Consider the following 13,181-nt stretch of genomic DNA (forward strand, 5'->3'; position numbering starts at 1 on the left):
TGTGTTCACGAGAGGAAAGCACATGAGGAATTTAAAGTATAATGGTTTTCTAAAAATACCAACGATGCGCACATTCTTCTCCATCTCAAAGCAACTGGATTTATTACATATTTTTATCCACTTGTCAGGCAGAGAAAAGTGGTTAGCAAGAACGCTCAAGTCCTATTGCGCTTTTGAAATAAGATGATCACACCAAAACCTAAATGTTTAATTTGAATGACACTGCATGTGGCCCCAATGAGACAATGGCACCCATTCTTCCCTTAAAGCAGCGGATCACTTTCTCTTCTCTACCTTTCTTCATCAGCTTGCTTTTCAGCCTTTCCGCAAAGGGGGTTGGGACAAACACCTCTGCCCAATTTCCTTGGAGAACAGAATGCCTTCCACACGTCTGCATATATGGATTACCTGTCCATCACTACCACAGCAGTTGCTCACCTGGACATTTGATCAATAGCACAAAGTCCTGCTCACTTGTCTTGTCCCAAATCTTGTTAAATAGCTTCTAAACAGAACCACATACAAGGAATGAAGAGAAATGAGAAATATACATACGTATATCCCCCAGTACTCTGTGAGTTGTAATTGCATAAAAATACAAGAACATTTTTGTCTTTAAATGTTGGGGAAAGAGGCTAAAGTTATCTAAGTTCCTTATGCAACACGGCTCTGAAAAATACAGAACTGAAGCACCACTGTTAAGTGAATCTAAAAGGTATATTTAAATAGCTTAGCCATTTGCAAAAAGCTAACATTCCATAGAGTCTTTTTCTATAAACTTGGGGTTTTCTTTAGATTCTATAAGAGAGGGATAATAACTCTTTCCAGGTGTGACATGCCAAATATTTAATGACTCATATGGGTTCTGAACAATGAGAAGGAACAATGACAACTCACACTGGCCATAGACCACAGCGAGCCACATCAAGGGGCATCGAACACCCCTACCTCACTCACAGAGCTGATGGGACTAGGAGACGCAAAAGTAGTGCCCTTACTGACTCTGGCATGTAGGACATACTCAGAAAATGTCAGCATTTTCCAATCATATCCTAATGCTTTTAATGCAAATGTATAATAGTTCTGAAGCCCCTCCTCTAAATATTAAATGCACTAAATATTGAATAGTGTCACACAATTATCTGAAAAAAAAATGGGTGTGAAAGCCTCAGCAACTGACTCGTCATTCATAATCCAAAGGTAGGAATGGAGAGAAAGCTCCATGCCCTGCACAGACCACCGTCAGAGATGCAGGGAGAAGCACAAAGGCGGACAGACGCGAGGGCTTCCAGAACCAGAGGTCTCTCATACAGTCAGGGCAGGTGCCTGGAGAACACCTCACCTTTCCCAACTACAGGGTTCATCTTTAAACACTAAGGAGTTAGCAGGACAGAACTGGATAAAATGCCACAGGTGTATCTCGCTCACATTCAGTACGGCTTACACCAAAGAGAAATGCTTAGGCGAATGGAAATATCCAATGTACTGAACAATTCTTTATCAAGTGTCTCCCCAAACCAAGTCCTTCTGATAGGCTGAACTGTTGCTTGATTTTCAGAGATTTAGAGTGAATGTTTTCAGGAATACACATAACTAACACACAATGTACGTATCTGCATTATTCAAAAGGAAATGCCAGGACCAGTGGCTGTCCTGGGTGCTATGGAGACCACAAGGCTCTTGGATGAAGTTCACAGTCCAGAGCTTTGAGAAGTGCCCAGCCAGCAGCTGCAGGAGCCAGAACCTTGCTGCCATATGGATTCTGCAGCTGCCAGACCAGAGATCTTACAGAAGGCCCAGAGAGGAGGGCAGAGTGGGGAGAGAACTCTTTGTTTTCCATTGAAAATAAGGGAAAGGAAAAACAAGTAAAGGGGGGAACAGTTGATCTAAAGGCAATTACAGAACTTAATGAATCCACTGTAGCCCATAGCATTTTAAACCATCTCAAATGATCAGGAAACTAATTCTAACATGACTTTAGTCAAAGAACATTATGTGATGAATTCACACAATCTGAATAATTGCAGTTATCAGCTGAAACAACAGCAGGAAGATGAGTAAATAGGTCAGCTATTCTAGGAGATAAATGTGTATCCCCTGACGGCTTCTGCACAACTTTTGTAAAAAGCAGGCAGTAGCATTTTTCTAACTGTTTTTAAACCTTTATGCAGAGGTTACACGTCTGAAATTCAAGGGCTGGCTGATGATAATCTCCCATGACCAATTAATTACTTTTCACTGCAAAAAGAGCTAATTACATTTCAGAGATTTCTTTTCTTTTCTTTCTTTCTTTCTTTTTTTGGCCACAACCATGGCAAACAGAAATTCCAGGGCCAGAGATTGAACCTGCACCATAGCAGTGGCTGGCCTTCACCTGCTATATACCACAAGAGAACTCCCAGAGATTTCTTTTCTTAATGATTATTCAACATTATCAAGAATAAGTGCATGATTAGAAGTGGACTCTTGAACACAGTGTATGATGATGGCAGACTTTCTGCACACACTACGAGAGATTTTTAAAAATCCGCTGTGCAGTGATTAATTCAATCACTCTCTAGTTATTTAGTATTTAGCACTGAAAGCCCAGGAAATGAAACCACAGGGCGTGTAGCAGAAAAGCTTTGCTTTATTGTTGGCTGTTTGGGGAGGTTTTTTTGGAGCAAGTATAAACTGCTGGGGAGACGTTGTCATATGCATGAGGCTCATTTTCAATCTTCACTTGAAGGAATCGAAGCCAAACAACTGCCCTTCCAAGGGTGAGGTCACAGCTGAGTATTACTTGGCTAACGGCTGCACCCTCAAGGCATTCCTGGGAACCACGCTGCTTCAAGGCATTGTCTGTGGGTAGAGTGGGCAGTCCAGCATGGCCTCTACGCTTCAACCTGCCTCACGCTGGGTAAGAAGTCTAAGCGTGCAAGGCAGTGACCTCCCAATGCTGCAGAGCAACGTCAGTATCTTCCCCTCTGGTTGATGCTGAATTATAGACTTTGCTCTCTCCACACTTTGTCCCCATGGCTAACTATGCATAAACTCCTAGCACTAAATTAGATGTTAGAAAAGAGAGGATAAAGGATAAACCAGTTCCCTTGTCTCAGCTACGAATAAAATTGGGTTTGGGTAGTTAATACAGGGATTTGGAAAGAACATTCAACTTTCCTGATTTTAGGAATGGAATGTCTTGGAATCACAGAATATTAGAACTGAGAAAAGATCCCAGAGGCCAAAAGCAGGAAAGCTTCTTGCTGCGCACATGACAAAATCAAAACTCAGGGCATATACGTCGTTTTCCCCATAACTGCTGCTGTGGAGACAGCAATGCAAGCTGCCTTCAGACGCTGGAAGGACCTGCTTTTCACATGCTCGGAGCCTAACTGCCCACCCATGACAGTGGACATTCCTCAGGAAACCTTCGTCTGTCCGGCGTTGGAGCCAGAGCTGGGCTCCCTGGGATTGAGCAAATGTTGAGCACAGAATGGGAACCCAAGGAACAGAAGTTGTTGACATTATCAGTAAGTAAAAACCGCTGAAAAGACGGCCGGGAATGTGAATCAATGAACATGTATTAGAAATAATGGACAATTACGGTTATTTATGATCTCCAACTGATGTTCCATATGCCTTCATCAGCCTGAATTAAAAAACTGCTTCCAGGAGTTCTCGTCATGGCACAGTGGTTAATGAATCCGACTAGGAACCATGAGGTTGCAGGTTCGATCCCTGGCCTTGCTCAGTGGGCGTTGCTGTGAGCTGTGGTCTGGGTCCCAGATGCAGCTCAGATCCCGAGTTGCTGTGGCTCTGGTGTAGGCCGGCGGCTACATCTGCGATTCGACCCCTAGCCTAGGAACTTCCATATGTCAAGAGAGCAGCCCAAGAAATGGCAAAAAGACCCAAAAAAAAGTGTAATTTTGAATGCAGTGGCTGCCTTGCATGACTCTGGTTAAACCAAATCAAGAATGTTCATCACTCACCTTGTAGTACAACATAGACGGCCTTCCACTCATAGGATCTTATTACAATACTCTTTTCCAGTCTTTGAGAAGGCGTGCTGTTCAGTGCGTGGTACAAGTAGCTTTCTTTACATTTTTTCTCACTCTCACAGCTATTCTAAAAGGTAGGAATTATTATCCCCATTGTTTAGAGGTAAGACCTTTATCTTCAGAGAGATTCAGCAATTGGGCCCAATCCCAGCGTGAGGACAGAGCCACCACATCTCCACAATTAGGGAAAATTCATTATCATTTACATTAGAAAGACTACCCATGTCGTCAGAATGGAAAGTAATTAAAGATCATGTTGCAAATGCCACACATGTCAATGAATCATTAAGACTTTCTCAGACAGCTAGAAATGGGAAGCTGACCTCCTGCACAGTGTGAACACAGTTCCAGGTTATCTTGCTGAAAAACTGGCAGCGGATGGTCCCAGAATGGAGTACGTTCAAGTCAGCCCCAGCCCCACAGAGGAATAAGCATCAAAACCCTCTGTCAATAGGCAAATATTGATTAAGTCTATTCTAGGGCAAGACCCCGGAACTGGAGATTAACAGAACCCAAGGCAGGACAAACCCTGACATCGGTCTCGCAGACAGTCTCGCCAATGCTTTTTCAAAAGAGATAGAACTACGATGTGAGATTTTCATGTCAGCTCAGCGGGGTCCCTCCTTTCAAACACCAGGTGTTGTCTTTATTTCATCTTCTGTTCAACCTCATTTTTTTATTCCTGGGAAGACTGCAGAGTCAGCTTCAAATCTGTCCCCTTTGGGCTCTACCTAACTCCTTCAAAGGTGAACATATTAGGAAAAACAAAAAACAAAAAACAAAACCCTCTCCACAATTAGCAATATTATCGACATGTGCACCCTGACAGATTAATGAAGGCCGTGCAGGGTCACCGAGCTCGGACGTCACAGGGCGCGACGTTGAACGGTGATGTGTTGACACTGACACTTTCCCAGTCACCTCCTGTTGAAGCGATCAGAGCCAAAAACAGGCTCATTCTGTTTCATCCACCCCCCTCTCTCTGGGTGGGGCTGGGCTAGGATGATGCCACAGATGTTGGGTGGCCCGTGGCCCAGTCTAGGCCACCACCCGTTTGCGTAACTTAATTTTTTACTGGAAGCTGGCCACCCCCATCGGCTCCTGTACCGCACAGGGGGCTGCCTCCACATTACATCAGACTGCAGTCCTCTGGACAGAGGCGGCAGGGGCCACAAAGTTGAAAATATGTACTACCTGGCCTATTTCAGAAAAAAAAAAAAAAAGTGCCAATCCCTGGTTAGGACATGGAAAGAAAAGACCTTGGCCCAGAGAAAATCCAGTGTGAACAATCAGGAGAAAATAAAAATTCCAAACTCACAAACGCAGAGATGCAGTCAGGAGAGAACGACGTTGGCAAGATGGCAGAACAGCGTTTTCTAGCACCTTCCCGAGACGGGACCCCGATCATGACCTCACTCACGGAGGAGCGTACCTTTGTGGAAGTCCCGGAGTCCAGCGAAGATGGCCCCGCACAGCCCTGGAGGAAAAAGCCCGAGGTCAGAGGTCAGACGCAATGAGGAGCGGAGAGGAGAAGTCTGATGCTGCCACATCAGCCCTCTCCCCCGTCCCCGCCCCCGCCCCCGGATGGCACAGTCGGTGCCTGGAGGGACCTCGCTGTGGTCTCTCCTGAGGCAGAAAGGGCCTTGCGGGGGCAGGGGGAGCCCTGGCCTCCCCAGATGCATCGCTCGGTCCTGTCCAGTCAAGAACACTGAAATGAGCTGCCTGAGCTGCTGGGGTGCTCTGCCGCCCCCACACCCCCTCATGCCCGGGCCACCTGCCCCCTCGCCACCCTGCACACCCTCATGCCAGAGTCGCCTTTCCCCACACACCCTCACACAAGGGCTGGCTTCTGCACGAGCACAAGCTGACCCAACTCCGCAGGATTGGGAGAAAGCACACAACCACTCAGCCCATGCAGGTGAAGAAAAGGGAGGTTTCTGACACTCAGCCCGGTTTTGTAGGATCAAGAGATGGCAGACAGTTTGAAGAAATTCCCCCAAGAGGGAAGAGTGACGGTGAGCAGGTGTGTGCACAGAGAAAGTCTGAGCGAGCTGCTCTTCCAAAGCCAGTCAGTGAAGACTGGAGGAGGTCCCTGCTTCCTCAGAGGCGACAGCAATGTAAGGCTTCCAGAAACATAAAATACCCATATACATGACCCCCGAAGAACACAGTGATTTTCCAGGAGCCAACTCCAAGGAAACAGAGGTCTGTCATGTACCCAGCAAAGAATTCAAAACACTTGTTTTAAGGAAGGTCAGTAAGCTACCAAAAAAAAAAAAAGCAGAGAAAGATATGATGTAATGAAATCAGGAAACAGTACACAAATAAAATGAGAAATTCAACAGAGGGATAGAAACCATCAAACAAAGAGACAGTCCAGAGCGGAAGAACACAACGCAACGAGTGCCAACTGCGATGGAGAGCTCTCTCGTGGAAAAGCATTGAAACACCAAGAAGGAATAGCTGGTATTTTGAAGACCCTGCCTGTTTCAAGAAAGCAGCTTTCCTCATCCATGAATTGGGCTTACACTGGCATCCCTACTCCCTGCAAACCGAGACAACCCCCACGTGGAATGGAGCTGTGATAGGTGGAAAAACCAACCAAAGGCCTGACTAATGCCTATGTTGCAACTGTTTTCTTAGGTACAAAGTGAAATAGTTTGTATCCACATCCAATTTATATGCACGTATTTGTAAGATAGGTTTTCTGTGTGTGTGTGACCCTAAAAATATTTATGTGTTTAAACTATTATTGTATGTATATATACCCCCCAGCAAAAACAAGGTACATTTGCACATGAAATGAATTTCCAAAGAATATGGCTTTATCTTCTTTGGAAAGAATATGGTGTACTTACTTGTGCCATTCGTAAAAACACATGGATTTGTTCAATACGATCATTCAACAAATACTCCGTATCAGGCATGATTGCATGGGTGGAAAAAACAGACAAAAACATCTCCTTTCTTTTTTTTTTTTTTTTTTTTGTCTTTTTGCTATTCCTTTCTTTTTTAAACTATCCTCCATCCTAGTAGAGATGGAGGAGAAACGGACAATATGCAAGATTACATTATCTATTGCTGCGTAACATTGCACAATGTGGCTTAAGATATCTTAGTGGCTTAAGATATTACACATTTATAACCTCCCCATTGGGTGGGTCAGGAGTCTGAGTGTGGCTTAACTGCATCCTCTGATTCAGAGAGTCTCACAGGGCAGTGATTTCACCTGAGAGCCTCCTGGGAAGACTCTGCTCCCGTGGTTGCTGCTAGAAGTTGTCCGCCTGAGGGTTCTTGGATCTGGGGCCTCGGTTACTTGCTGCTGTTGATGGAAGACGACCCTCAGGTCCCTGTCACATGGGCCTCTCCAACAAGGCACCTTATGTGGTTTTAAGGGAGGATCTTCTAACATGATAGAGTCACAGTCTCTTGTAACCTGAGCAGAGAAGTGACAACCCTTCACCTTTGCTGAGCATTGTTTTGTTTTGTTTTTTTCTTTTTAGAAGTGAGTCACAGCCTGTACCAAAAGGATGGGATCATATAAGGTTATGAGCATCATGAGTCACCTTTAAAGTCTGTTTATCCCCACGGGGAGAACATGCAGGGCAGCGGGAGGCCGCGGGAAAAATGGGGTTTTACCAGGGTGTAGACACTGATGCCACAGCAACTTAGGAGCTGCAGCTCAGTATCCACAGAGTTGTGATGTGTACGGACCAAGTGTCTGCTCTACCACCACCCACCCTGTTCCCCAGAGACCACAACCTCCTTGTCTCACAGCCAAGGACAGCGGTATTACTTTTTCAGCACCCTGTGCTGCTCTCACACCCCACGCAGCCTGTCAAGACAGGTGTCATCTCTCCCTGTGTCACTCCTCCTTATACATTTTCTCCCATTTTTCTCTCCACCTCTCTTGCCCACTGAGAGCCACCTCTTCTACGAATCGTGGTCCTCTCTCCCGCTTTTGGCCAACAGCATCCCTACCACTATCAGTATTGTTACATTATTTAGTATCTGGGTAAGAGCATCTTTCATCCAATTCATTCCAGGGGACACAGAGTTGCTGCAACCACATTCAACTGCAAGGTGACTCTCCAACTCTTGACGCATGTGCTGAAAATGGCTGGAGGGGAAAGTCAGTGATGCTGAACATTGTTTAAGCTGTCGGCCACCCGGGGGCAAATCACGGTGGTGTCGTGGGGCTCCCCAGGCCTTTACAGAGCCCAGACACTATCTCACTACCTTGCTTCTCTTTCCACACCCCCGCTGTGCCTATGTTCATGCATCCCTTTCTCTGGTTCTGGTCACTTGATCTCCCAAGAAGGCTGGGTCCGTTGGCTCATACGACCCACTGTCACAGTCAGTTTTAACTCCATGGAGCAATGCTTTCCCCAATCAATCTGTTTTTGAAAAGTCCCCCCTCCCCAGGATCCGGTGCTCCCCGGCCTCCACATCTGGACAGTTTCTTCTTTGCTGGCATACGAATAAACTAAAACTGCAAATGTATGAAGGCGTCCTCCACTTTCGTACTGAGACCATGTGAAAATGATCAAGGAGAGCATCCTAAGGACACAAATTTTAAAATATGGCTAGGTCGTAAAGAAGCATCTTTAACTGTTTAAACAAATTAGAGATGACAGCTTAGTTTCTTAAAGCACTTTCAAGCCATGTGACCACGCTGGCCACAGGACAACGTTTTTTTGAAGCAGAAGAAAAAAGTCATTATGATGCTCTTTCCCGAACAGGAGTTTTGTTGTTGATATTTAGGGGGGAAACGTGTTCTCAGAAATTGCTAAAAACATTTTTCCAAGATTTGGTCTCTCCTCATGATCAAAACAGGTATGGCAATGTCTACTTCTGCCAGAAAAAAAAAAAAATACACTATTTCCCCTCAGGTTTTGAAAGCCCTTGAAAACCTCTATAACCTGCCACTTTGTTTTTATAGCAGTCGAAGGTGACCTGGGACTTAGAGAAAAAGGAACCACACAACACAACGGAAGGAATTCCATCGCAACGCTGCACACATTTTCCAAAAGCTCAACTTTCCCCCCTGGTGTAAATATAGCTTTTATCATGAAATTGAACAAACATTTTTCTAAATTTGGCTCCCAGGAGCAAGCCGACTCTGCACATTATGGAACATTTTATCCTCCAAAGATGGGCTGAAAGCTCTAAATTACTCATTATACGACTTAACAAAAGAAGCTCATCGTTAGTTAATTGGAGATAATATGGCCCTGTTCCCTGACGCAGATATATTAAAATTGCTGGTTATTTCTATAGTTAATCTCTTCTGGAAAAAATTCTCGGTCATAAAATTTATCTTCTTATGATAAGAAATGAGATAGCATGAAATAAATACTCGATTTGGAACTAAAAGGATGTAGAATACTCAAGAGGAGAGGATGATATTTTGGAAAAACTGGCACGATGTCAACTCTCCCAAATGGTATGCAAGCCAGTCAACTACAGAAAAATATTTTAATTAGTTGGACTTCACAGGGCCATGGGTGGGGTGAGACAAATGCTTAGGGTTCAAAATTCCCAGCAGAGCCCCACTCGCCTCTTTCTGGTCCTGGCCCACTGGACATCTGAGCTCTACTCCCTGAAACTGCCTCTTCTCTAATTTTGAATGAGTCATTTAATTGCTCCCTAGTGTTTGGACTTCTAGACTCATATTTATTTTGCTCCCTGGATCTTTGGTTCCGTCCATTACAATTACAACGCAGATAGCAGGTTGCTACAGAGAGAGGTCTGCCTACGGGACACAGACGACGACCGTGGAACCCGGCTACGGCTATGAGGGGCCTTTACTCCGACGGGGAAGAGAAGACGTGCATTTCTTCTGCCTAAGAAAATCCTCGCCTGGCCCCTCCTCTGCCCTTCAACCTCGGGTGCTAATTCCTCATGCCCTCCCTACATTGCCAATGTCATCCCGTCACCTGCTGTTTGCTTTCCAGTCATGACCACCACTCGTTTTCACATACAACATGAACGCAAGCCCTGGGACGCCACTGGAGGCCGCCTAATTCACTGCAAACCCAGAACTTGAGGCATCAATGGATGTCTTTGACCTGAGGCTCTTTAGAGAACTGAACGCTCCCTCCTTCTTTTTTCTTTTTTGGCCATGCCCGCAGCATGCAGACGTACTCTGGCCAGGGATGGAACCCATGCTGCAGCAGTAACAACACCAGATCCTTAACCCACTGGGCCACCAGGGAACTCCATGAACACCGTTTCTTTCCCAAGCATTTCTCCTCAGTGTCATTATGGCTTGCCTCCGGCATTTCTGATCCCTTCTCTACTACTGCAGCAGCAGCTCATTACCCTATCACCTGCCTCCTAAATACTGCCACTGATTATAAGCAGGACCCCCTCCTCTTGCTGCTGTGTGGCAGCACCCTGGTCAATCCCAGGAACTGGCAAGTCTACTTCCTATGCACACATCACTGACATCACAATCTGTATCCATGGCCAAACCCTTTCCACTGGGAACCGTGCCATTTTTATCTCTTCGAATACCACTAGTCCATTATAAAGTTTCCAGGCATTGTGAATACACAGATGAACCAGATGACTGTGGACCTCAGATTGCAACCTAGTGGAGGAGGCGGATCAGTTCCAAAAAAACTTACAACGCAAGATGCGTTATAACTGAAGCATAAATCTGGAGCTCTAGGGCAATGCTGCTCAAACTTCAGGGTGCAACCAAAACACCTGTGCATCTTGTCAAAATGAAGATGCTGATTCTGAAGGCAGGGTCTTCAGGTGGTCCGAGGACTCTGCATTGCTACCAGCCTCCCAAGGGGTGATGCAGCTTCCGTGGAGCACACTTTGAGTAGCCAGGTTTGGGGACGCGTCCCCAGCTCTAACGGAATCTGTGAAGTCAAGGAAGTGATGCCTGAGCTACGCCTTGAGGACACGCTGAAAAAACGGGACTGGGAGAGACAGTCTGGGAAGGGAAGAGTGTGGTCAAAAGGCAGACACGTGAGAGCCTAGTGACGGGGAGAACTGTGCCTGGAGCCCAGGGCAGCAGAGGCAGAAGAGCCATGTGGGTGGAGGGGGTTGTGGAGGAGGTGGACTCAGAACATGAGAAGACAGGTGATGAAGGGGCCTGTTGCATGTCCTAGAGGGAAGATGCCCAGAATGCGAAGACAGGCACAGCTGGAGAGGGGAGCACAGCAAACCAAGCAGCAAGAGGGCCATCTGGCCTGGAGCCCTCAGGGGCACAGGGCACTTGCTTCCAGTATCCAGGCCCCTCCCCACAGGCAGTTCTTTGCCAGGCCTTGTTCCCCCTAAGGGGCCCCTGAAAGCATGGCTACCATGTCTGGGGTTTCTTTTTATGGATGGCGTGAACTATTTCCTTAAAATGCTGACTTGCTCAAGACGATACTTCAGTGACTAAAGATTATTGTGATATGTTCCCAAATAGGGGTGACTAAAAACAAGTCACCAAATAAAAACTTTTTAAATTAAAATTTTATTTTATTTTTGCTTTTTTTAGGGTCACACCCACGGCATACGGAAGTTCCCATGTTACAGGTTGAATTGAAGCAGCAGCTACCAGCCCATACCACAGCCACAGCCATGCCAGATCCAAGACCCATCTTCAACCTATACCATAGCTCACAGTGACACCGGATCCTCGACCCACTGAGCGAGGCCAGGGATAGAACCCGCATCCTCATGGATACTAGCTGGGTTCGTAACCCACTGAGCCACAACAGAAACCTCCATAAAAAAAAAAATTATAAAAGGAAATGAATCACCAAAACATACAAATTTACCCCAAAACAAGCAACCTCTGCTAGTGAGTGAATGAATGAATGAATGACCTAGGAAGGTACTTTGGGTCAGAACTTGGTAGAGAAGAATCAGCAATGTTTAAAGCAGTGTTTTCCAACAGAAATGTCCTGTGAGCAACATAGGTGATTTTAAAGTTTCTAGTAACCATGTTTAAAAGCCAAAAGAAACATGTAAATATGTTTTCTATAACCCACTATATCTGCCACCATCTCATTTCAACATGGACCTGATATAAAAGGTGACTGGCAGTGCAGACTTCTTTCCTACCAGGTCTCGGGGGTCCACGAGAGTACTGCGCACAGAAGCCACATCAAAATTCAGACTCGCCCTTTGTCACGTGCTTGGGAGCCTAGTACAGCCGGTGGCTGGACAGCTCGGGTTTAAAGGATGTGCAACGCGGAGTTCCCACGGTGGCACAGCAGAAACAAATCCAACCAGGAACCATGAGGTTGCAGGTTCGATCCCTGGCCTCACTCCGTGGGTTAAGGATCTGGCATTGCCTTGAGTGGTAGTGTAGGTTGCAGACACGGCTCGGATACCGTGTTGCTGTGGCTCTGGCGTAGGCCAGTGGCTACAGCTCCGATTAGACCCCTAGCCTAGGAACCTCCATATGCTGTGGGAATAGCTCAAGAAAAGGGCAAAAAGACAAAAAAAAAAAAAAAAAAAAAAAAAAAAAAAAAAAAAGGATGTGCAATGCAGGGAACTGTACCTAGGCTCTTGGGGCAGACCATAAGATAATGAGCTCTGAGTGAAGAGAATACAGGAAAGGGAATGTTGTGTGTATGTGAATGACTGGGTCTCTGCTGTACGGCAGAAATTGGCACAACGCTGTAAATCAGCTATACTTTAATAAAAAACAATAAAAATAAAAGTTGAAGTGTGCAGTGGACTCCTTAATGTGCATCAATCCCTCCCTCATTCGCTGTGTGGACTTGGTCAGGTGACTTTACGTGTCTGACACCCTCATGCCTCACCTAACCCTGGAACAGACAGATGAGATCCATATTCCCCAAATGGTAAAGCGCAGCACCTGAAGCCACGGGATTGCAGCCAAAGGCATGAGCGGTGCGAGTGGGGCATGAACAAACAATGCGCCTATCATCCTGGACGGTTCAGTCTCAAAGGAGCACTATGAGTTCCCACTGCGGCATGGTGGGTTAAGAACCTGACCTTGGGGAGTTCCCGTCATGGCTCAGTGGTTAACGAATCTGACTAGGAACCATGAGGTTTCAGGTTTGATCCCTGGCCTTGCTCAGTGGGTTAAGGATCTGGCGATGCTGTGAGCTGTGGTGTAGGTCACAGATGGGTCTCAGATCTGGAGTTGCTGTGGCTCTGGCG

At 46.0% G+C, this 13,181-nt stretch overlaps 1 protein-coding gene across 5 annotated transcripts in view; it reads right to left on the reverse strand.

Annotated features, from left to right (window-relative positions):
- LOC110257727 (uncharacterized) overlaps positions 1–13,181 on the reverse strand; it is a 375,658-nt gene that overhangs the window by 80,998 nt on the left and 281,479 nt on the right. Inside the window, exon 2 of one of the 5 annotated variants that reach the window (XR_014835038.1) lies at positions 5,473–5,517. The gene's annotated coding sequence lies outside the window, so the exon portion shown is untranslated. Of the gene's footprint in view, positions 1–2,262; positions 5,518–13,181 lie in introns of those variants that run through there. The other 4 variants (XR_014835039.1, XR_014835037.1, XR_014835040.1 and 1 more) reach the window with 4 other exon arrangements.

The sequence above is a fragment of the Sus scrofa genome, chromosome X (assembly GCF_054392235.1).
Source record: "Sus scrofa isolate SSC_HxYL_T2T_F1_AM1 chromosome X, Sscrofa_HxYL_maternal_Yorkshire_Landrace_v2.0, whole genome shotgun sequence".
Taxonomy (NCBI): Eukaryota; Metazoa; Chordata; class Mammalia; order Artiodactyla; family Suidae; genus Sus; species Sus scrofa.